Source organism: Protopterus annectens, chromosome 8.part0 (assembly GCF_019279795.1).
Source record: "Protopterus annectens isolate FY-2018-M chromosome 8.part0, PAN1.0, whole genome shotgun sequence".
Lineage (NCBI taxonomy): Eukaryota > Metazoa > Chordata > Ceratodontiformes > Protopteridae > Protopterus > Protopterus annectens.
This window is the reverse complement of record NC_056741.1, coordinates 1,151,207,047-1,151,230,978: the sequence shown is the minus strand read 5'-3', so window position 1 is coordinate 1,151,230,978 and position 23,932 is coordinate 1,151,207,047. Positions and strand designations below refer to the sequence as shown.

Below are 23,932 nucleotides of genomic sequence, written 5' to 3'. Positions count from 1 at the left end.
GGGGGAGGGTTATGCATTTGTTTTGTTAGGTTCAGTGTTGAGTGTTCGTGATTTGTGGTGTGACTTTGAGGGTTCAACATTCGACTCAATACTGAAATTTGGGATTTCAGTATTTAGAGTTTAAGAAGTGGACCCATATATAATACAATATAAAATATTTCTGTAATAGGATCATAGGAGGTTACTAGGCTAATGGCTCTGGGGCCCTTGCAAGCCCAGCCAAGTGTTTATCCCCAAAAAAGAAACCTCAGTCGGCACTTGTCAGTGAGGGGCACCGGTGGAACTCCTGGGACAAATTTGTGGTTTCCCGTCCACTCGTCAAGGTTGTGCATGGAGTGTCAGTGACATACTCTGATGTTTGTGGGGAGTCTCTTTTTCCAGAGACTGGGCAGCCTCTTGGAGACGGGCGTCTCTCCCAGCAGGTTTTGTTGATGTGGCATATTAGATTTAGGCCTTTCAATCGGGTAGTGTGCAAGGAGTTAAACCTTAGGGATATGGAGCATCTCTGGTAGGGCAGGGACTGAGATTGCCTTGCAGGCGAGACGCAGATCACCTCTGAGCAATCTGCATGATACCGAGTAGAATGATTGTGATTTGAGGCTATCCACATGTATGACTGGTGTTTGAGGCCATGGATTCTCTCTGAGGTATTTCTGTGGCCTTTCAAGCTTGTAAATGTATTTTGAAGAGGTACCTACCAAATGGGGAGTTGTACTCTATTATTGGCCTAATGAGGAAGGAGTACAGAGAGGTAGTAACCTCCTTTTTCCTGGATGCAATCCCTTTACTTATGAGATGAACCAAGTAAATGACTTTTCTGACCACTGCCGCTACATAATGGTAGAATGTGAGCTTGTCGACCTGTGTACCCAGGTCTTCCACAAAAGGTTGTGTGCTTAGGGTATTGCTGCTGCTATGGCAGTCTGTAGGGACTGCATTTTTGCTGACTAGTAGGATTTTTTTTTTTTTTACTGTTTAACTTAAGGCCATGACTTTAGCACCAGTTGCTTTGAGACCCTGTTGTAGTATGTTAACATCATTTGGGGAGTCAGTGACTGCACCCAACTTAGTTGTCCCCTAACTTGGCAGCCACAGGCCTTTTGTCTTTGTCTGGACCTCTGAGAAGTAGATGCCAAATAGTAGGGGTCCCAGGACAGAACCCTGGGGAACAGCACTACTGGACAGGTCTGCTGTCGGAGGTGGAGGCACCTGTTTTGACATTGTGGGTCCTGTCTGTGAGCCAGTTGGCCACCCACTTGATGATGTAGGGGTTTGTCAAGTTGTTAGCTTTTTGATGATGCCCAAGTGGGGGGACTGTCAAAGGCTTTGGCCAAGACGAGGTAAGCTGTATTTACTGACTATCCCTCTTCCAGGACCTTGGTGACAGCCTCAAAGTCATCCACTTTCAACAGACAGTCTGCCCTTGATGAATCCGAACTGGGTGGGGTCAAGTGGTTGGAGATTATATATGTCCTTGTTTTATGAGGTCCATAGTAGGCTCCATGGCTTTACTGATCAGACTTGTCAGGCTAATGGGGTGATAGTTTTCATGGTCACTAGTGGCACCACCTTTGTGCAAGGGGATTTTTGTCCGTCTGTCTGTGTCCGTCAGGAAATGCAGATGCTACCATTGTGCTACTCCTAAAATTCCATGTTTCTTCACCATGCAACCCTCTTTGGTGAAAAATCTCTTCTTTAAGACAGCATTTCTCCAGGCCAGTAGTCTGGGTTGCTGGCATCTTGTCTTTGGGGTATAACTTCAGTTGTTAAAATTTCTGATGGTTAGGGTCTCACCCTATCTTTTCTCCTGTTTGTGTTTTTTTTTTTGTGTGCACCCCCTACACACACACACACACACACACACACACACACACACACACACACACACACACACACACACAATTCTTGCAGGCACTTTTTAGCATTTCTACCAATGTAATTATGTCCTGCTACTTTTTTCAAAATATACTCCCTTTTAAGGATGGCCACTTCTGTGCCCACTGTTTTTGGAGGCATCTAGGATCTCTAGCAGTGTCCTGGCCTTGCTTTTCACTTGGCACAACCAGAGAAGCTGCTGATAGCTTTACCTCTTGTCTGCTATACTTTGCTTTTTAAAGTAGTGTCAGTCCTGACTTTGGATTTGGGTCCACAGGCCTCTGCCTCCAAATGCCCCTTTATCTGACATCTGTACTTCCTGTATCTGTTTTCCAAAGCCTTTCCCGTGCAGGCTTTTTTGATGTCTGCAATCCCCAGTAACCACGTTTAGGTGTCAGTAGCTCTGGTATTGACCCTTGGGCAGTGTTCACTTTGGATTTTGAATGCCAGCAACCCAGGTGTCACCCTCCCCTCCCATTTTATTTGTTCTGTGCTTTTTGGTCTGTAGGTGCTGTTTAGGATTTAGTAGTACCCGATTTCAATTCTTCTGGCCACTTTTCTGCCATGTTAGTGTTTTCCAGCCTTCAGTTACTAAGCTACCCTCCCATTTCTAGTAATGGTTACTCTTCTATTACTTCTAGAGTGCTGAAATCTTTTGAAGGCTGAACCTTTTTCAGAGGGGCATATTAAGTATGTGTGCAAAAGAAAATGCATTCAACTCAGTCTGATCTTGACTACTAAAAATGTTTTTAAATGACAAAGATCAACTACCCCCCAGATGACCCCAAATTTGGGAAATTTCTGCCTCAAGGGGGTTGGCCCACAGAACAGTCTTCTTTCTGTAATGGAGACTGCGTGTGTTTCATCTGTCACCCTAGTCCTCTTGGGTGGTTCCTATTCTTGTAGAGATCCATCATGATGCCACAAAGGGAGCATGGGAAAAGCCCGATGTGGTTGCTGTAGTTCTCAAAATGTGGACTGGGTATTCTGTCTTCTGAGGTAACGTGGTGTGGTTTTGTTTTGTTCGGAAAGTGCTATGTTCAGGGCTGTTACCCTATAGAAACCAGCCTCCTATCCCCAGACAAGCTAGCTGTGGACAGCTTTGGGAAGTGTATGTTGAAATCCCTTGTATGATCTCTGGCCACTTTTTTGTAATGGTTCCTTTTAAAGGAGAGATGGCAATGTCAAAGCTTCTACTTCAAGTCTTGGTAAACGGGTAATGGGGACCATGAGGTTTATGTAATAGAATAGCTGTCCCAGATCCTGCTTTCCCTAGCAGACCATTTACTGGCAATTCTGGCTGTATTGTATTCAGTTTGAGAGCGCTTGTGTCCTTTACAGACCGGGCCCATCTCCTTTGGAGTCTTAATCCATTGAAGGGCATCAAGGAAATGGGGGCAACACTTGATTGCTAAAGGTGTCAGTTTCAATTTCCAAGCATTTATTTGGCCACAAAGGCAGGAGCCAGTGTTTAGATGTGGCTCTACAGCCGCAACATGACATTCACTAAACCAACAAGGTTGTGAGAACAGGGTCTAGAGTCTCCTGTAAGTATATTTCTACCCCAAGTCAGATTTTTCAGTCCTGACTTCTTGTCTGTGTGTCTTCAAAAGGGGCAAGGGGGAGGTTCAGCTTTGAAAATATCTAGGGATTCAGGTGCAAGGGAAAACTACTGCTTTGGTGTTCTCGCTCTCCTCCTCGCATCCACTAAATTCATGGCCCTTGAATTTTCATTGAGCTGGTCATGAAGATCCATTGCCTGTTTCTTCAACCGATAAGTCTGGCGGGAATGCTGTATTGTTTTCTATCTTGTCCCCCAGAAATGAGGACAAACATTTTGGTGTGTCAGCTTCATAGATGTCCCTTTTCCTGGGCAGAATAGGTTCTGCAGAGTGGTCCTAGCAGCAGGGAACTCAGAAAAGCGACTACTTTCTGGATTTAAGTATCTTTGCTTTTTTTTCACTTGGAATAGCTTCTGTAGCTTACCCTGAACTAGCTTGAACTGTTTTTTTAACTGTTTGCTGCATTATTTTAAAATCTGCACTTCAAATTCGACTAAAATGTAACTTTATCGAAAGTTTATTTGTTTAGTGGGCAGCCCCCACAGTTAAATTAAAGTGTGCTAGCCTGTGTAACTAATTTATCACTGTTTCTGCATTTTCTGTGTGTTTCTACCAAAAAAACAAAAAAATAATCCTTGTTTGTTTTCTCTCCTCGACTAGTTTAGACCAGTTTACAGGCATTGCTGTATTCTGGGCTGTGGTGTAGTTCCTGTGTTGTCCATTACCTTACTTGATAGAAGGAAGTTTCTTTGCTCACCAGTGGGAGTGGGGAGCCTTGAGCAGCCTACCTGTCCCTGTAGGAAGTGACCTCAGCACAAGAAGCTGTAGTAATTGGTTGTTTTGGACCATTTGTAGCTCTTTTGTAGTTCACTGTTTAAAATCTGCGTTTGCACGGCTTTGCGCGGTTGTGCACATAGCGCAGCGCCGGTTAAAGTTTTTCTGGCTCCGCCAAGTCTGCTCTTCAAATTTTCCCTTAAGGAAGCTCTACTCTTAGTATAAGCAGACTACTCACTATATTATAAGCCTAGCACTTGTTCTCAGTACTTCTCTACTAAATAAGCACTCTCATACTAAGTAAAGCACTACATCTACTTACCACCCCTGTGAATATCCACTTCCCTTAAAGGTACAGCACTCCCTTATACTGTTCTAGCATGTCGAGTGGTAGATTACTGGCATCGTCTCCAATTCAGCTGGTCAATCCGGGTATCTTGAGACAATGCTACAATTGTCTCATGTACACAGACAACCCTCTCCTCCTCCCAACAAACAAAAATACATGAGAGATGCAACTATATAGCCAAACTGGAGGCTGAACTCTCTCAACTCAGGGCTGGCATGACCAGACAGGAGGAGATGGCAACCACACACACAACAATCCCAGTCCCACATAGACCTACCACAACTGCAAACCAAACACACAAAAACACAAAGGCATACTCGGAGGCTCTAATAAAAAACTTACCAAAACAACAGAGGCTCCCAAAGCAGACATCCAAAAATCCACCACCTCAAAACAAAACACATGCAACACATACTTCAATAAATCAGTGTGTCAACCAATCACAGCCCTTAAGGCTAAACACCTTGCCTGATGCACTAGTAATAGGTGACTCTATAATCAGACACACTGATGTCCCGCTGACCAGGCTGAACAAGGAGAAGGTGACTGAGCTGTCTATCGGGAGCTAGGATCCGCCACATAACACATGCACTCAAGTCACTCCAAAGTAAGTACAAATATGACTCCGTCATTGTCCATGCTGGTGTGAATTACCTGAGACATACCTCCCTGAACTACATGAAAAGAGACCTAGAGGAGCTCTCCGATTATGTAGCCCAGGCTGGTATGACCCTGACCCTGAGCAGCATCTTGCCCTCACCAAGAATGATACCACAATACAAAGACAAGATGATCAGCTTTAACAATTGGCTCAAGTACTGGTGTAATTCTAAGGGGATCCAATGTCTGTCTGCCTGGGATGACATGTTGGACAAGCCACGCTGCTTCGCAAGGGATGGCTTACACCTGTCACCACTGGGCTTCTGGATATTGGCTAAGGCTCTTGCCACCCCCATAGTGCCTTTTTTAGGCAAGGCTCAAAAGACAAACCCACCGCCTTAGAAAACAAAAATGGAAAAAAACTAAGGGTAATGCTGCTCAACGCCAGAAGTCTAAATCTCAAGATGCAGGCACTTGATGCACTCCTCAGCATGGAGAACATCGACGTCTGTGCAGTAACTGAAACCTGGTTCAAAGCTCCTGAGAGCACCCCATTGCTACCAGGCTATACCTCGTATCATGCTTTTCGGCCCCAAAACCTGGGCAGAACCACAAAGGGAGGGGGAGTGTCCATATTCATCAAGGACACCCACACCTCCAGGTTAGTAGCAACACATGAAGCATCAGAGACCATACAGGTGCAACTAACCATAGGCAAAACTGCTATGCAACTGGTAGCATGTTACAGACCACCCTCCCAATCTCAAGAACCCCACTCAGCCTTCCTGAAGACATTGGAGGATATGAATGTATCACAAAATACCATCATACTGGGAGACTTCAACTACCCAAACATAGATGATTGGGTACATTATTCTAGCCCTAATACCCTAGCCCAAAGGTTCCTGGAATTCATAAATTCAAATGCACTGGAACAACTAGTCACCTCTCCCACTAGGGGAGATAATATACTAGACCTGATCATCACAAACATGGGGACAAAATGCTCCACACCGGAAGTATACCCCTCACTAGTGAGATCTGACCACAAACTAATCACCCTGGATATACATATCCCACCTCCACCCCCAGCACAAAAGCAGGAAAAGCTACTGCACGTCAGAGCAAAATCCCATGAAGGGAAGACATCTCTGATCAACATTAGCAGAAAACTACGTTCTCTCATAAAAACATCCAAGGCCAACTTTGAGAGAAAAATCGCTAAGGACACTAAAGATAACCACAAAGCCACCTTCAGCTATGTTAGAAACCTGGGCAGAAACCCTCAGATATGCTCAGAGTTGGTTCAAAACAACAAAAAATACACTGAACCCACAGATATTGCCAACATTCTGGCTGACAGGTTCAGTGCAAATTTCTCCCCTCCTTCACCCCCAAAAGAAGAAATACTTATCCCAGCTGAATGTAATCTCCCTGTCATCTCAGATGTCCAAGTGAGAACCGCCCTAAACAAAGCAAAAAACACAGCATCAATGGGACCTGACGGTATCCCGGGTTGCGTGTTACGTGAACTCCAAGAGGAGCTAAACCCACACATAAAAATGCTACTTAACCTTAGCCTTACTTCGGGATATGTACCTGAACACTGGCGTACAGCAACAGTGGTCCCACTCCACAAGGGGTGCCTCTACAGACCCTGAAACTACCGCCCCATAAGCTTAACCAGCCTGGTCTGCAAAGCTATGGAAAGAATCATTATGGAACTCATAAACAGAGACATAGGGGACCTACAGACACTTGACCCCACCCAGTTCGGCTTTGTAAAGGGCAGATCCTGCCTTTTAAACCTGGTTGACTTTTTCGAAACAGTCACTAGAGCCATTGATGAGGGCAAAGCAGTTCATACAGCATACCTGGACTTGGCTAAGGCCTTCGACACAATACCCCACTCAGGCATCATAGATAAGCTCAACAGCTTAAAAGTAAACCCTTATGTCACTTGATGGGTTGCAAACTGGCTAAAGGACAGAACCCATAAAGTTAAAATCGCTGGAGCAATGTCAGACTCAAAGCCAGTCACAAGTGGTGTCCCACAGGGATCAGTCCTGGGACCCCTCTTGTTCAGCATTTATTTCTCAGATGTTAAAGCAAACATGGGAGGACTGTAGCTGACTAAGTTCGCAGATGACTGCAAACTAGGCGCCATAGTCGATACACCAGCAGAGACGCACATCCTACAAAAAGGCCTCACAGAAACGGACAACTGGTGCCGGAGTCACAGCCTTAAACTAAATGCTAAAAAATGTATAGTCATCCCCTTTGGGAAAAACAAAGTACCCACAAATTATCACATAGACAGCAACCCACTGGGTACGGAAAAAGTAATTGGAGACCTAGGGACCCAAGTCGACAGTGACCTCTCATTTGACACCCACGTTGCCAAAGTGGTTAGAAAAACATTCTACCTTGCACACCTCATCATGAATGGATTCACATCCAGATCCAAGGATGTCATTGTACCCCTATATTCCTCCCTCATCAGACCCATGATTGAGTACAATGCCCCATTTTGGTATGTACCCCACCCGGCATTTGCAACAGCTGGAGAGAACACAAAAGTACCTCACCAAGAGGATCAAGTGTCTCCAACATATGTCTTATTCTGCCAGACTAAAGAAACTTCAGCTCTATTCAGTAGCATACCGCCTGCTCAGAGGTGATCTCTGCCTGACGTACAAGGCCATGTCCAATCAGGATCTGATGGACATGCTCCACCTCAAAATCCAAATCCATCAGGACCACGAGAGCTAAAGACTTAAACCTCGGCACAAGTATGAATAGGACATGCTGGAGGGATAGATTCATAACACAGAGGCTTCCCATGCTTTGGAACAAGATCCCAGTTCATATTAGGCAGAGCCCCTCACTGACTCTCTTCAAGAGCAATCTTGATGAGTGGATGGGAGATCGTAAGTTTACCCCAGGGGTCACATCTGTGTCACTGCTAGACAGGGGCACAGTAAACTAATTCTATTATATAAGGGGACCTTCATTATGTCACTACTAGACAGAGGCACAGTATTCTAAATTTATTCTGTACATTTTTTGTACCATTTCATGGGGTGGCAAAAGCCACATCCCTATGGCTAGGCTTACAAATGCCCCAGGGCAGATACCCTAGTACTATACTATGAAACTATGATCTTACACTGGTTTAAATGATTTTCCATTTAGGTATTTCTTTTCCTTTCTGTTTTCTTGTGTCTTACTGTATTCCATAACTAATCGTCCAAGCAGTGCTGCTTTCTGACCTCCTGGAGTTACTCCAGTGGATCAATGCCATTTTTATAAGATGGAGCACAGTCTGCCAGCTTAATAGGCAAAGATTTGGAGTGGGTCATTGCATTATGGTGTAAACCCCCCCCCCTTCCATTTCCTTAAACAGCATGCTCAGTGTTCTGTCACTTTAGATTCCCTCTACAGTAATTTAGTAAAGAAGTTCAGTTGAAACTTTGGGCACTACAGCCTATATGCCCTTGGTTGTGATGCATTTTGGGGCACAGCTTCTGGCTTACTGTGCTACTTGCATAGTTCATTCTCCTCTTGTCACTTAGCCATAGTAGGGTGAATCTCTAACTTGTGAATGCCAGTTTCTGCAGGGTGCTTTTTGTAGGTTTGTGCTTTTGATGCATGCCCCCATACCCCTATTAAACCATTTATTCATATATTTAGACATTGGAAATGAGTGAGTGGATGATGAACTGCTGTTTGAACTAGGGAGAGATTTCGTCATCCTCCACTTAACTTTTTCTTTGTGCGCAATATCTGTTATGGTTACATGGGTTCATGCTTCACATGTCTGTCATGCAGAGTTGGGTGTTTTCTGTTGTCAGTTGTCTTGGCACTATGGCATAGCCTTTCCCACTGGGCGTTTTATTTAGCCCTTTTGGTTTCAGGACCACTTGTTAAAACATTACTGACCTGGACTGGAAAGGGTGTGGTGTGTTTTTCTCCCTCCCCACTAAGACTGCTACATTTAACTACCTTTGAACAGTTGTCAGGCTCTATTCAGAGCTGCAGCTATACATTTTGCATGGAGGAGAATAACTTGGGAGGGTGGGGTTGTGTAGAAAAGGTGTGGGTTAAGTGGCTAAAGGAGTACATTACTCTAGGAAGAACAGTTTGAAAACATGGTGACAGGCATAGCTTGGCGTAAGTTTCTGTTCTTGACTGCTTAAAACCTATGGGCTTGATGTGCTATAGCAGTAGCCGCATTGCATAGCATTTTACTATAACTTGCTGCTGTTCTTTTTTTTTTTTTTCAGAAATGCACGTTAGCACAGTCTGTGCCTAACTTTTCCTTTGTGCGCCCCCCCCCCCCCAAGTATTGCACCAAAATAACCTTTATTTCTGGTATTTCCTCATGGTACCAAACTTGGCTGACAGTTTTAATTGGAATTGGAAACTGTTTTTGAGGCATTGTAATGTGAGGCAGTAGAATGTGGGTGATCCCATCTAGGCTTGGTGCATTTTGTTCTCAGACTCCCACTTAGGAGAGAGTGGCAAGCAAAGTCTCCGGATGGGTAGTAAAGTACTGATGAATGTAACCAGTGGTAGGAGAGTGATAATAGGCATACTACTGACAGTGATGATGGAAGTTTGTGTATAGGACAATATGTAAAGTGGCAATGTAATGGTATGCTTACCATAAGTATAGTGAGCTCCATACCCTCTTTCCAGCTCTTTGATCACTGGTTTCTACAGGGCAGGTTGTAAATGTGTAGTGTGTAATATAATGAATGCACATTTAGTACATTTTAGGTTCATAGGTTCATACTAGGCTATCTGCCCTAGGGCATTTACAAGCCTAGCCAGAGTGTGTTTGGCTTTCGCCACCCATTTTAAATGAATTTTGCTATGCCCTTTTTCGAGGTTAGTATACTGTGCCTCTGTCTAACAGTGACACAGAAGTGATACCCTGAGTAAATCTACAATCTCCCATCCACTCCTCAAGATTCCTCTTGAAGAGAGTCAATGAGGGACTCTGCCTAACCTGGACTGTGATTTTATTCCAGAGTGAAGAGAGACTCTGGGTTATGAATCTGTCCCTCCAGCATGTCCTATTTATTTCAGTGCTGAGGTTAAAGTCTCTCGAGCGCGTAGCTCGATGGGATTTGGATTTTCTGAGGTGCAGCATGTCCATTAATTCCGGGTTGGACATGGCTTTATACGTCAGGCACAAGATCGCCTCTGAACAGGCGGTATGCCACCGAGTAGAGCTGGAGTTTCTTTAACCGGGCAGCGTATGGCATCTGTTTGAGCCCTTTGATCCTCTTGGTGAGGTACTTTTGGGGTCTTTCCAGTTGCTGCAGGTGTCTGGTAAGGTACATCCCAAAATGGGCATTGTACTTGATTATGGGCCTGATGAGGGACGAGTAAAGAGGCACGATGACCTCCCCTGATCTAGATGTGAATCCCTTCATGATTAGGTGGGCTATATAAAATGTTTTTCTAGCCACTTTGGCCACATGGTTGTCGAATGAGAGATTGCCATCAACTTGGGTCCCTAATTACTTCTTCGTACTTAATGGATTACCATCTATGTGGTAATATGTGGTAATTTGTGGGCACTTTGTTTTTGCCGAAGGGGATGACTATACACTTTTTGGTGTTTAGCTTGAGGCCGTGGCTCTGGCACCAGTTGTCTGTTTCTATGAGGCCCTTTTGTAGGATGCTTGTGTCGGCTGGAGAGTCTATTATGGCGCCCAGTTTGCAGTCATCTGCGAACTTGGTCAGCCACAGTCCTTCCATGTTGGCCTGTACCTCCGAGAAATATATACCGAACAAGAGAGGTCCCAGGACTGAGCCTTGTGGGACGCCACTTGTAACTGGTTTGGAGTCTGACATGGCTCCAGCAATTATGTGGGTTCTGTCCTTGAGCCAGTTTGCAACCCATCTAGTGACATAGGGGTTTATATTTAAGCTGGTGAGCTTATCTATAATGCCAGAGTGGGGTATTGTATCGAAGGCTTTTGCGAGGTCCAGGTAGGCTGTGTGGAACACCTTCCCCCCGTCAATGGCCTTGGTGACTATTTCAAAGAAATCAACCAGGTTTAAGAGGCAGGATCTGCCCTTAAAGCCGAACTGGGTAGGATCCAGTTTCTGTAGGTCCCCAATATCTTTATTTATGAGGTCCATGATGATCCTTTCCATAGCTTTGCAGACCAAGCTAGTCAGGCTTATGGGCCGATAGTTTCCAGGATCCGTTGAGGCACCACCTTTGTGGAGAGGGACCACTGTTGCTGTACACCACTCTTTGGGTACATATCCTGTAGTAAGGCTGAGATTGAACAGTAGTTTCATGTTTGGGTTTAGTTCTTCTTGGAGTTCATGTAGGACGCAGCCCTAAAGATTGCTAATTATGTTCCACTTATTTTTGCAGAGTTTATTTAAATAATAAAACGGAATATGCATGTTACTGGTGGGTGTATTGCACAGCATTTAGCTAGCAACGAAATGGTGCTGAAAATTCTGGAGTTGGGTGTTTCTGAGTAACATGCCTGATGGTTGTAAAACTTCTGGGCAGTTGAAGCTACATCTCAGCAGGAATACAATATTTTATTGTTAGCAACACAGAATGAGCTTGCACTAGACTGTTTTCTTTTTTTGTATCCATTTGCATGTTGCACAAGGGGCTGTTTGCTACACGGATGTGTTCTGTGATGTGTGTGGGTGGGGCAATAATAATTGTCCCTGCACAGTTCCCATATGAATGATGCAGTGATGCTGGTTTTATATCTGTATCGGATGACCAGTATGCTGCTTAATTGTAACTTTCCAGCTGCTGAGGGTCAGTGTTATGCAGACATCTTCTCAACAGTGTTGTAAAAAAAAAAATACAAGAAGCAACTGTGGTCTCTGTTTTCTTTTGTAAAACACCTTCTGTGGTTATATCCTGCCACAGTTTGTTTTAATCCTGTAGAGTCGCAACAATGTTTTTCGTTTTTCCTCCCCAGGATGCCTTTCCTTTGGGCATTACTGCGGTGGCAGTTGTTTTAAGAAATGTTTTTTACCACTGGACTGTGGGATACATGTCAAAGGAACTTTTCCTTTGTTTTAGTTTGCTTATTAGCTTGGCTGTACTGTTGCCTGCCCCCCTAAAAAAAAAAAAAAAAAAAAAAAAATCCAATGCTGACTTGTTTATGTTGCCTTGAGGTTGTGGACAAACATTTTCTAGGTCTGACCATGCAAGCTGGGCAGATCGTGTAGGACTGAAACTGCTACCACTGTTTCTACTGCACAGCAGCCTATACCAGTTGCTTAGTTTTGGAGCAGATCACCGTGATTTCTTCGTTTGAACTGGATGGAGTTAATTAGCTAATTACTTGAAAAACTAGAAGTGGCTATAGGCAGTTTACAGAAACCATGCTGCTTTTGATGTCTCAACATATCCTTGTTCAGCCCATCTCTGGGTTACAACTACATGGAACTGTAAACGTAAGCTGCTTAAGAGCCTCACAAATCGGTAGCTAGTAAGTAGTGATTAACTTGTGACGCAGAGGGAGAAATATTTTGAGAATGTTGCCTTTTGACATGGTGGTTTATCTTAACTAGAGATTGTTGGCTGCTTTGCTGTTAAGGCTGTATACCCTTCAAAAGGTGGCCACACAGTACTCTGACTAGCAACTTTTGAAGTTCCTGTTTCTGATGGCATCTGCTTGCATTTGTGGTTCTAGTGAGGATGTGAACAGCAGGTTATTGTTAGAGATCAAAGCTGTATGTATGACAAAAGAATATTATGAAGTTTCAATTTTAGTTCTAGTCTAGCATCTTTCTGGCAATGAGAAGTAAAAATCCTGGGGGTGTTGCAGTAGTACTAATACTTGTCAGGTTGCTTTTTCATGGGTCATTTCCTGCTTTTTGAAATTGTTCATCTAAAAAAGAGTTCCTTCTCCTGTGGAGTTTCCTTGTGCAGTTAATGCATGTTGCTGGAATACTAACTTCAAAAGAGCTGACGAGTGAAGCTTTCCTGTTCATTGTACTTGTGTGCCTGGTTTAAATGGCTCAAGTTCTGTGCTGCATTCGTATGTTTGGGAGGAGGTACATTTTATAACAGTATACTTTTTTTTTTTTTTTTTTTTTATTTCTGTGTGCGACTGGAGATTGGGTTACATTTGTTGTTACTGTACTTCGTTGTCGTTTTTTGTGCATTTGCTGTCCTCTTATTTATTGAGCTGCTCATACCTGTTTTTTTGGGAACCGAATCCAGATTTCCAGACTACTTTTATACTGTAAACTCTAAGCAGTGGCTTTTGATGTATTTTGGCTTCTCCCTTTTCCACTGGTGTTGCATACTGAAAGTTGAGATTCATGACAGTTACCATATAGAGATGGGGAATGGGAGAAGAGATTTTGATTCTTCAGGTTACTTATTGCGGGACAGAGGCATGCTGTGCGTGGGTGAGAATGTAATATGTAGTGTTGCTTTTTTTGTCGCAGAATTAAGGAATAATTATGGTATAGTTGAACAAGGGTATATTTAGTGAATTATGCTGTTGGACATTTTTTTCCCTGTAACTTTAACCACCTGAAACGGAATTTGCAGTGCAAGACTAATGCATGTAAATCCAGAGTTTATTTTTTCTGGTTTGGAAGGCCACTACCAACAGGAGTTCACACCTGATCCAGTCTGATTACTGGCTGAGCTGTGGTAAAGAACTGCCTCATTTTGTCCCCCCCCCCCTTCCAGCTTCAATGTTGTTTGCTTTCCATTTGTCTGTTGGAGAGTGATGTCTGAGCTTGGGGTGTGCTAATTTGGTCCCAGAGTTTGCAATAATAAATGGAGCTGAAAGGAAGGATACAGTACAGGTGGTGGTGGTTTTGACAGAGGGGTATTCAGTAAAGAGAGGAATCTGTGAAGGGATACAGAACTAGAATATAGTAATGGCTAGCAGTTGCAGGTTCAGTGCAAAGAAATGGTGATTAACTTCACATCTTGTATTTTGGGGGCAAATTATGAAACTGAGGTAGTTTTATTGTAGCTGGAATATATAGAAAAATAGAAGGCTGTCTGAATGGAGCTTTATTCCTGACATGAAACCTCAGTTGTAGTGGTCTGTAGGGAAGGGCAAAAGAATGCTGGGATGATAAAGTGCTGCATAGGTTATGGGCCTATATGAACTCCACAACTGGAGCCGGTGTCCCATTCTGGGGGTCTTCTAGAGAGTTGAAGACTGGTAGAAAGCTTCAGAGGAGGGATATCCTGGAAAGTGAATGAAATGGATCTAGGGATTTGAAGAGTGGGTGGGAGTGTCAGCATATTAAAGAGGGGGGAGGATTTTTGCATCTAGGGAGTAATTAGAGGAAGGATATGTGGGGGTGGGGGTCATGAATTGTAAGAAATAAGCTGTTCTGGAATGAGTTTTAGGTAAGTGCTATGGGATCTGTTGCATATCATCCTGAGCTACCACCAACTCAAACGGGTCATATGTTTAATGTCCCATCCGAAGGTTGATATACGAGTGTAAAACCCCCCACCCCCCACCAAATATGCTGCACTGCAGTGTCCGCAATCCTTCTACATGGTATGGGACCAAAGGTGTGCCAGTTGTTGAACTGGATTATCAATTTCTGTTTTTTAACGATTTGCTAAACAACTTGTCTGTAATGTTACTGCAGTCACCTGACTGACTTATTTCTGCTGTAGTGTTCCGTGATGGTTAAATTTATTGCCCCCTGCCAATTTAAGCCAACTTTGCAATTTAGTTACTTTTACAACCAGAAGCTAGTAGTGATTTTATTCGGTGGCAAGGGATGATGTTGCTGTTTCTGGGAAGATAGCACTATTAACTGAAGCCATAAGCTGTTTTTTCATTGGTTCTTTTTATTTGTTAGCTTTGTTGTACTGCACTGGGCAACACTCTACACAGCAGTGTGCAAGCCTGTAATTGATAGATGCAGGTACTTTTGAGTTTCAATTTTTTTTTTCATAAACCTAGGTAGTAATATACCGTGGGATCAGCTTTGCATATTGTGCCTATATTGAATTCCTTCCTGTAACTGTCTGACATAGATTTCAGACTCTCTAACTGTGTTACTAAGCATTTCAGCTTTATTCGTTTATCCTATACTGCATCTAGGAGCCAGTTGTTAATTCCACAGGGTCATAGTACTGTTAACAACTGTCTTTTTTATTTGTGCTGGGGACATGATATAAAAATAAATAAATCTAATATGTTAGTTGCACTTTAAAATCCAGTAAGACAACACACCTTTAGTCAGTAAAATGGGGATGGAATGTAATCTGAGGAGTCTGTATACAAACCAAGTCTATAGAATAATTTTTAATATTCTCTATAGTCTTTTTGGACTAAAAATGTAAGGTTAGCCAGTTTGTCTTCCCTCGGCTGCCAGGCATCTAGCAGTTGGTGTTCTTGAGCACTGTCACAATTGCCGGATGCAGCCAGTGAACTGTTTTAACTTGGCTCAACACTATTTATGAGAGATGAAAGTATTTCATGAAAATGAGGCATCACTCGCAAACAAAACACTTGTAAGCACTTGCACAAATTTAAGTAAATTATATGCTGAGGCTGCATAAGTCTTCAGGATGGACTAAAAGTAGTGTGTGTTTTTTATTACAGCAGTGCTAAACTACAGCACCTATTGACTCCACCTTAAGTAAGAGTTACCAGGGGTAAAGCACCCCAAATTCAATAGACCAAAACACTTCACAGATGCATTAGTGATTTATAGCCTGTGTCTGACAGTGGAGTCACCAATTTCACAAGGCTGGGGAAGGATAGGATGATTGAGTTGTTTGGTTCCCAAGGTCTCTGACAGAAGGGCCCTTAAGCCAAACGCATGTGATTACGACACAGTGGTAGTCCATGGGAGAGTAAATAACTTGTTGCGCAAAACCCGGAGGGATATGCAGAGGACCTTATTGGAGCTGTGTGTTTCATTAATCAGGAAAGACTTTGGTGTTGAGTGGAATCTTTCTTGTCCAAGAATAATGCAGATGTATAAAGGAAAGAGAAGAAGAAAAAAATGTAATTGTTCGACTTAAACAGTTCTCTAAATAGCAGGTGTTATTCTAGGGGTATCCAGAATATGTCGGCTTGGAACAAGATGCTTGACAGCCATACGTGTTTTGTCAGGGGTGGCTTGCACTTCGTTCCAAGGCTTCTGCATACTGGCCAAAGCTCTTGCTGCCCCTTTAGTGTCTTTATAAATGGCAGAGCCCGATTAATGGACCTCCCAACTTGACTGACAAAGCAAATCAAGCACAAGACCATCAAGGTGGCTGTCCTTAATGCTAGGGTTGTCAATAACAAATTGTCTTTGAAATTCTCCTGCAATTGGAAAAGTGCATGTGTGTGTAATTGCTGAAACCTGGTTTAAATGCTCAGAAAGCACTCCCTCTGTACTTCAGTTTCTGCCTACCATGCCTTTTAGACCGGAGGGGAAACTAGTAGCTTTTCTATATTTGTTGACCACATTGGCTATAGGCAGATTCTTAGACACCCATAGACAGAACGTATTGCATTACAAATCACACTAAGTAGGACCAGCTGTCAAATCTTAGCATGTTAGAGGAGTCCTTGTATGCCTCCTGAAAATCATGTTGCATTCCCAAATACAGTAGATTAAATTCTTGGGGATCTCCATTGTCCTGGGTGACTTGTTTGATAAACTGGGATACCTACAACTCTGATGTAGGCTATGCCCAAAACTTTCTTGGATTTGGTACAAGAGCACTACCTGGTTCTGATTTGTCAAAGATCACAGACTAGATGACAGAAAATATTCTTGACCTACTCTTTACAAATCTAACAGTAGGTACTATCAAACTGCTGACATTTAACTTTACTGTCTCACTGTGTGGATGCAAATGTCCTGGAATTCAAGGGCTTCAAACATAGAAACTTCGTCATAGAAGATTTTTAAATTTATGTGCAACAATATTACTCAAGATGTTGATATGGCAAGTGGTTATTCAGACCGTCTGTGCTCTCTTTAGATAAATGTATTAACTTGGCAGCCTCAATTTGATCTTAACATAATGGAACATACAAGAGCAAATTAGGCTTGTCCTCCAAACCATAAATATAAAGGGACATGGAGCAAAACTGAAGACTTTCAAATCAAGGTTAACCTGTAGTAAGAAACAGAATTACCGTACCAATGCCAAAGTCCTCCTGACAATAATGAACCAACAAAAAGAAAGAAAGGCAGGACACTGCTGTGCGAACTCCGTTTAATGAACCAAGTAATCCACAAGTTAGCGCTTTCGGGATAAAACCCTTCATCAGACATTCTAAAAGTTACTAACAAGGCAATTAAATACATCACAAATAATGACATAAAATTCAAAACAACCAATCAGACATAAAAACATTAGTAAAAAACACGCCTCTTTTGCAGGTCCGGTTTTAAAGGGACCAGGTCATTTAGTCCTGGTTCCCTATGTGCTTGCAGTTCTATTATCCAGCGTGACTCAAGGGATTCAGTGAGTGCTTTTATGTCACCCCCACGTATACCCAGTGTTACATTGGCTATAGCCCTAAACCTGAAAGAATGTGAAGGATAAATCTCAACATGTTTGTATAATGCATTATGCGTATCTTTATTCCTTATGGAGCATAACTGTTGTAATATCCTGACCTTGAACATATTGTTGGTCATGCCCACATAGAATGAAGTACATGCAGAACACTCGGCTATATATACAATATTGTGTGTTCTACAATTAGCTCTGCCTTTGAATTCAAGGACTTCATTGAAGGACTTGCTATGTGGTGAAAAGAATGAGGCAGACCAGACAACCCCTTATCAATTTAGGTAGTACATCATGTGGTAACTGTAAAGCGTGCCCCCACACAAATAGAAATAATAACATCTTTATACATCCCAATAGTGGTAAGACTTTTGAATTCAAAGGCAGAGCTAATTGTAGAACACACAATATTGTATATATAGCTGAGTGTTCTGCATGTACTTCATTCTATGTGGGCATGACCAACAATATGTTCAAGGTCAGGATATTACAACACTTATGCTCCATAAGGAATAAAGATACGCATAATGCATTATACAAACATGTTGAGATTTATCCTTCACATTCTTTCAGGTTTAGGAATGAAGATACGCATAATGCATTATACAAACATGTTGAGATTTATCCTTCACATTCTTTCAGGTTTAGGGCTATAGCCAATGTAACACTGGGTATAACTGGGGGTGACATAAAAGCACTCACTGAATCCCTTGAGTCACGCTGGATAATAGAACTGCAAGCACATAGGGAACCAGGACTAAATGACCTGGTCCCTTTAAAACCGGCTCTGCAAAAGAGGCGTGTTTTTTACTAATGTTTTTATATGTTTTTATGTCTGATTGGTTGTTTTGAATTTTATGTCATTATTTGTGATGTATTTAATTGCCTTGTTAGTAACTTTTAGAATGTCTGATGAAGGGTTTTATCCCGAAAGCGCTAACTTGTGGATTACTTGGTTCATTAAACGGAGTTCGCACAGCAGTGTCCTGCCTTTCTTTTTGTTAACCTGTAGTAAGTAGCTTGTGAATACAATCAGGAAAACAAAGGCATTCCATTAAATCAAACTAGCATGGCGTGCTAAAGAATATTACAAATTCTTCCATCATTAGTTTTAGTTTATTCAAGAATATAGAGAGCAACCTCCACCACTATTGAACTTATTCAAACTGGCACTGCTTACTCTGATCCAGTAGACATTAGCACTGGATGGTTGCTAGTGTGCCAGTTTCACCACTCCCAAGACAACTATATACAAAGCCCACACAGCCCTGAGGATGTCAGACCTCCACCCCCTCGTCACTAAAGAATATTTATTGAAGGGATCTTCCTAAATATTAAATAAATAAAATTCCAAGACACCCAATTTAATATACCGGTCTGCCTGGTAAATGGTACTAAATGTTATGGCAGACCTGCTCCTTTAATCTGTTCAAACTGATCCTAGCCACTGGCTTTGTCCCGGAAGTCTAGTGCGGAGCTTTGTCATGCCAGTTCGCAAGGATGGTCCACCACTAACCCCAGAAGTTAGATCCACTAATTTTGATTTTTATCTCCACGGCTATGTAATATTGAACAGACCTGACCAACTATATGGTATTAAAAAAATATATGGTCAGACTTGACTTTTAGCAGTTTGGCTTTTTGAAGTGGTAAATGTAGCTTAATGCATCTTTATACATGCAACATACCTCCACCTTGCCAGGGCATTTGATACTATACTCATTACATTCAAACTTGATTCCTGTGTGGGTGAGGTTGATCCAAATTGGTTGGACAGAATCCGTGGTGGGTGCATCCTCTGAGTATGAAGATGACTAGTGATGGTCTCCGTGTCCTGTGTAGGGACCTTTTATTATCTACTTGGATTTCCTAATCACAAATGATCTCTGGCTAACTAACTGTGTTTGTGAAAGAGTGGAACTCCTTAAAGTTTCCTCTTGACACACACACTCCATGAGCTTACACTTGTTAACTGATGCATAAAAAAAAATAGGCTGCCTTACTCCAGCTTATAGCACAGATGATACCACAGCGCAAAATGAGAATTACAAGAGAAGGGAGTGTATGTAATCCCCTCTGATTTTCATTATAATGTTGCAACTATTGATTAGGAAGTTCTTGTACCTGGTGCAGCTGATAGCAAAGGAACATCAAGAACTAAAGAAGTTCTAAGGTCTATTGCATTTGAATAGACCTATCATACAAGATGGTGTCTCCGTTTTTGAGTGGTATTAAACTGAGTGCAGAAAAACAGCTGACTTTTTTTTTTTTTTTTTTTTTTTTTTTTTTTCCTCCTCAGCTTTCCACGAAATTATGCAAAACCTTGAAGTCTTGCTTCCTCAAGCTCAGTAGTTTATCCTTTGAACGTTACTCTGCCTCTAAAACCTTTCTTTACCTTTTCATAATTATACTAACTGTGGATGTACATTTTCATTGCATGGCTAGGCATCGACGTTTTATTTTTTTTTCCATTTTCTCCTCCAGTGTAGCTCTTTTGCTGTTTGTATCAAAAGGATCACATAATCTATTGTATCTGTATTTGGATCATACCTGGCACAGATGGGCACACTGATCCATTTTTAACACAAGAAGCTTTACAAGTACATTTTTCAACATAAGCATCTGTACAAATGTTTGATGTGCAATTGACATTCACAAAATTCCAGCTAGCTGTGCTGGCATATGTTACACATCTGCCCTACTTCTCCTGGCATAGCTGGCACTACCTCCTATCGTCACAACAGTGGCCTCAGTTTTGAGGCTTGGAATCCAATGGAAGAATTTTCTACTTTAACATTTATTGATTTAAAGCCACCTTCCTCAGAAAATTATTTTGGCTTTTCTTTAAATAACATCTCCATCTTATTAATCCTGAGTAGGTCTTTTTTTTTTTTTTTTTTTTTTTTTTCAGCTTTCGTGCCCAGTGGATGTGGGGCATATTTGAAGGTGGTCAGTGTACCACTAACCATGTCATTTTCTTAGGAGTTTGCTCCACTTTTAAAGCTGTACCACTTCCTTTGTAGATCAGGGAGTGTTGTTCCTTAGAACTTCAGCACTTGCTTTTGTGCTCAGAAGGGAAAGGCATCAACAGTACTGTTCATACTTCCTTTTACCCCTTTTCTGTTGGGATCAAGACGGTCACCCTCAGGCTAACTCTAATTTACTGTTTGCTTACTAAGTTCCTCTTCGGAGAAACAGTTTTCTGTTGCTGTCCTCTTCATTTTGAAGATGGTAATACAGTTAATGGTAATTGGACCTTTTATCTCGGATCTAGTACACTGCTGTCAGTGTTACTATTTCTTTCCCTTTTTTAAAATATTTTGAGGTATGATGATGTATATTTGTAGTGATCCACCCAGCAAGAGTTTTTTGGGTACTCTTAACTTGTAGAGGAAAGTGGACTGGTCGTATCACTTATGAAATGTGTAGGATCCGGTTCATCTTCCTCTGACTCCACACTCCTTCCCCTTGCCAATTTGATATGGACTTGGAAGTTGCCCCAGAGAGCTTTGTCATAGTCTCTTGGTTTCTTTTGTTGCACTCTGCATTTTGCAGACTGTTGGAAATCCGGTGAGAGGTCTTCTGTACCTTGAATTATGAGAAAGAGCTATACTGGAGGTTAATTGGTTTTAGCTCGGCACCTTAAAAACTGTCAGTCTTGCCAGCCTAGGGTACTATATGTAGAGGAAGATGAGCCTACCCCTGTGATTCAATTGCTATGCAAGTACGTACTTATTGGTTTGCAGTCTGTAACTTCTGTTTTCATCTCCATCCCAGCCCTGTTCTGTGTCTGGTGTGGTAGCACATTGTTGTTTAAGGGCAGGTACTGGTAAAGAGTAGTTTCTGCTTATGCCCTGCATTTTGAAGGTTGTTGGAGGTATGGGGAGGTGGCCTTTGCTAGAGAGAGTTATGAAGAGAAGGGAATGCTGAGGTTGCCTGTAAAGTTTTGGGTCTCAAGTACCAAAGTCCTGTCAGTCTGTGTCCTGTGATTGGAGATTAAACTGTCGCACATCTGTTATGCAAGTGTACAGCTTTCCCCATTGGTTTCATTTTCATTGTGTCCTCATTTGCCATCTGTGTTCTGGAATGTAGTAATTGCATGTGCACCCATTTTCTGTACAGTGTCTGTTTTTCTCTGCCCGTCATCGCCAGAGCAGAAATATTGAGAACACCATGCCTTGCTTTATCTTCCCAGGTTCCAAAACTTTGACACGCCTTCCACTTTCATGCAGTATTACTGTGGCATATCTAGGTACTCGTTTCTTGCTGTACTTGCCTGTACTGTTTTCTGTCACTGAACTGGTTCTTATCCTAATTTAACTGCATTTGTGGCCGAACATTGAGGTTTCTTTTCATTTTTTTTTTTTTTTTTTTTTTTTTTTTTTAGTTTTGGGAGGTGGGCAGTAAAGTGCTTAAACTGAAACCTAGGTTGTCATAGGTAGGTACTAGGCTATCGGCCCTGGGGCTTGTACAAGCCCAGCCAAAAAGTTACCCTGGCTTTTGCCACTCAAGAAAATTATTTTCATGTGCCACTGTCGAGCAGAGCCACAGAGGTGATCCATGGGGTGAATTTCCAATTTCCCATCCAGCCATCAAGATTTTTCTTTAGTGCTAATGAAGAGCTTTGTTTGATATAGATAGGTAGTTTATTCCAGAGGTATGGGAAGTCTCTGGGACAGGAATCTATCCCTTTGGCATGTTCTGTTTATTGTGGTGACAAGGTTTAGGTCCCTAGAGCGTGTAGCTCGTAGGGATTGGGATTTCTTTAAGTGGAGCATGTCCAACAGCTCTGGGTTTGACATAGCTTTGTATGTTAGGCAGAGATCACCTCTGAGTAGGCAATATGTGACTGAGTAAAGCTGGACTTTTTTGAGACTGTCTGCGTAGGGCATCTGTTTGAGGCCAGTAATCCTCTTTGTGAGGTATTTCTGCAGCCTTTCCAGTTGTAGACGTCTTGAGGTACATACCAAAAGGGGCGTTGTACTCTATAATGGGTCTAATGAGTGATGAGTAGAGGGGAACAATTACCTTTTTTCTGGATGAGAAACCTTTTGTGATGTGTGCCATATAGAAGGATTTCCTGACTACTGTGGCAATGTGATTTATCAAAGAAGACTACTGTCCACCTGTGGCCCAAGGTCTCTTATCACACTTTCAGTGTTAAGTATACTACCGCCTATGTTGTAGTTCATGGGTACAGAGATTTTACCAAAGGGGATGACAATGTACTTTTTGGCATTGAGCTTGAGGCCATGGCTTTGACACCAGGCATTTGTTTTAGTAGGGCCCTTTTGTAGGTTGTCCACATCGTTAGGAGTTTCGATTATGGCTCCTAGTTTGCAGTCATCTGCAAACTTCGTTAGCCAAAGACCACCTTTGTTGGCCTGTACTTCAGAGAAGTATATACCAAACAGGAGAGGACCCAGGACTAAACCCTGTGGTACTCCCACTTGTCACTGGGCTGAAGTCGGATTTGAAGTCTGCTACTTTCACAGTGTGGGTTCTGTCAATGAGCTAGTTGGCAACCCATCTTGTGACATGGGGATTTATACCTAGTTTAGTGAGTTTATCTAGAATTCCAGAGTGGGGGATGGTGTTGAAAGCCTTGGCAAGATCTAGATAGGTTGTATGAACCACCGTACCCTTGGCGGCTCTGGTGACTGTCTCAAAGAAGTCTATCGGGTTTAGGAGACATGATCTGCCTTTTACAAACCCGAACTGGGTTGTGTCCAGAGTTTGGAGATTACCAATGTCTTTGTTTATCAGTTCCATGATGATATGTTCCATGGCCTTGCAGACCAGGCTCATCAGGCTAAAGGGCAGTAGTTCCCAGGGTCTGTGGTGGCTCCCCCCTTGTGGAGTGGGATAACGGTCGCTGTGCGCCATTAGCAGGCACAAAGCCTGAGGTGAGGCTATGATTGAACATGGTACTTAGGTGGGGTGCCAGTTAGTTCTGTAGTTTGTGTAGAACACAGCCTGGGATGTTTTCTGGTCCCATGGATGCTGTGTTCTTGACTCTGGAGAGTGTGGTTTTTTACCTGTGCAGTCGTGATTACAGGAACTTTGCATTTTTCGGGTATAGAGAGAGGTTCAGTGCTAACTTTACCCCCCCACCCCTAAAGAGCCCATCTGCCAGTATGTTGGCAATATCAGTTGGGTCTGTATATTTAGTGCCATTGTACTGCAACTCAGAGCAGGTCCGAGTGTTGCCATTGAGATTCTTGACATAGCTATAGAATACTTTGTGGTTTG

The 23,932-nt window shown here is 42.5% G+C and overlaps 1 protein-coding gene across 1 annotated transcript in view; it reads left to right on the top strand.

Moving 5' to 3' along the window:
• Nucleotides 1-23,932, top strand: part of MAP1S (microtubule associated protein 1S) — a 703,322-nt gene that overhangs the window by 29,308 nt on the left and 650,082 nt on the right. The gene's annotated exons all lie outside the window — the stretch shown is intronic.